Source organism: Castor canadensis, chromosome 1, assembly GCF_047511655.1.
Source record: "Castor canadensis chromosome 1, mCasCan1.hap1v2, whole genome shotgun sequence".
NCBI classification, from domain to species: domain Eukaryota; kingdom Metazoa; phylum Chordata; class Mammalia; order Rodentia; family Castoridae; genus Castor; species Castor canadensis.
Window position 1 is genome coordinate 76010398 of NC_133386.1, and position 1994 is coordinate 76012391.

Consider the following 1994-nt stretch of genomic DNA (forward strand, 5'->3'; position numbering starts at 1 on the left):
TAAAAAACCACGTGACGTTCTGTGAGGCTGTTTGATCTGAAACAAGCTCTCCCGCAGGAACAATGGCGCTGTCTTTCTGTGATGAATCAGAGCAGTTACGCGAGGATGCCACGGTAAGGACTTCTGAGGTTAAGTTTTCAAACTGACTGAACCTGTTGATGTAAAGCAATAGAAAACGGTACACCCATTTGAAATTTCCTCCTTTTCATCAGATGCGTGAGAAAACCTCAAAACATCTGAGATATTTAATGGGGAATAACTTGATTAAAACCTGACAGTCTTAACAGGTGTGTATTGAACCTAGTATTTTTCTGAGTAACTGAACATACTGTCAACCTGTGTGTAGACTGAAGTGGTTTTTGGTTTTTTTTTTTTTTTTGTCGATAAACAGCTTCCTGGACGTTGATGAGTAATGAAGTTATAGGTGTCACTGAGCCACTTAATATTGGAGTAAGTTATTTATTTAACAATAAATAAGTGTCCTATGTGTGTATGTATAAGGCATGACGGGTCTGGTTAATGATGTAATCTATCCCGAAGCTGATTACCTGAAGAAAAGCATGTACGGATTCGGCTTCTGAGATAAGACCATTATTTGTATGATTCATTCATTTACACTGCATGGATTTTCATAACTCTGATATTTTTCTGCCAACAGTGAGAATTGTTGTCCTAAGAGGCCAGTTAGCTGTAAAATTCCTAGGATGGACCAACTTCTGTAAGTTAAGGTTGTTTACTTGATGAATGTTGTGTCCTTGGTCTAGTCTATGATGATCCTATCCCGAATCTGAATTTCTGTTGAAAAAACTTAACTTACGGATCTGGCTTCTGAGATAGACCATTGTAAGGACAACTTTTTAAGTGGCATTAAGTAATTTAAATGTTGCTAGTTTTATAACTCTTTTTTTTTCCCCCCCAGGGCCAGTTTTCTGTGGCATGAAAAGTTGGTGATAAGATAAACCACCAAGACAAAGAAAACATGATTAATTTTTTTTTTAATTGAAAAGTGCAGCATGAGAGCATGGGATATTTTTAATGAAAAGTTCATGGACTTCAGCTTATAAAGCCTTGTCAAATTGTCCTGAATAAAGGTTCAATATGACTTGTAATTAAAACTGAAAGTTTATACTGATTGTGGAAGAGTTTTTGGTAACATTTTTGTGGATCCCATGGCATACACTGAGAAATGGGGTACTGAAAATGAGACATCACAGTCAGGAATGAGGGTGATTAGAGAAGGTAAGTGCCTGAGGAAATTGTGAGTTTGGATTAGTCTTGTGAACCAGAATAGCATCTTAGGTAACTTAGATGGTTGGGTCCCATTCATATGTGGTCATTTTCTAGTTGCCAGGCCCAAAGTTACCTGTCACTGTTAAAATAGTTGACTTTTGTTTGCCATTTTTTGTGTGCACGTTGCTCTAGAATATAGTTTGGTTTGGGGCCCACAGAAACTAACGCAAATAGTTGAGATGATTTTGTAGAAATCAGCTCTTCAAAGGTTTATTGCAGCCATGTGAAACTGGAGGGATTTACTTTCTACCTATTCAGTCTTCCCTCTTCCTACACTCAATCCTACTCTACAAAACTAACAATTCTGTAAGGAAAACTTTTGTGCCTGTCTGTACTTTGGATATAGTAGTGCTGCAAAAAAAATAGGCAGGGACTGTCTGCCTTAAATGTTTTAGCTCATTTGGTAACATTTATGGTTACATAAATTATTGGGTTTCCTGTGGCATTTCCATACATGAAATATATCATACATTACTTGTGTCTTTGTTTGCATTTATTGGTGGCCCTGGAGTCTGAACTCACCTTCATGCTTACCAGGCATGTGCTCTTACCATTTGGGCTAATCTGCCAGCTTTCAATTGCCTATTTTTCTAAATTTGAATAAGGGGTTTTGCTAGTGCTTGAGTTCCCTATAGAATCTGGATATTATTTCCTTATAGTTTGCAAGTATCTTCTATTCTGTAGCTTTATGTGTGAAAATCCAT

General features: G+C 37.1%; 2 non-coding genes across 2 annotated transcripts; both read left to right on the top strand.

The window, feature by feature from the left end:
* Window positions 1-514: 514 nt before the first annotated feature.
* Window positions 515-584, top strand: LOC141416529 (small nucleolar RNA SNORD50). Its single transcript, XR_012441210.1, has one exon. It is a non-coding gene; the product is annotated as a small nucleolar RNA SNORD50 (small nucleolar RNA).
* A 178-nt stretch (window positions 585-762) lies between these two features.
* Window positions 763-835, top strand: LOC141416520 (small nucleolar RNA SNORD50). Its single transcript, XR_012441208.1, has one exon. It is a non-coding gene; the product is annotated as a small nucleolar RNA SNORD50 (small nucleolar RNA).
* The last annotated feature ends 1159 nt before the right edge of the window (window positions 836-1994 follow it).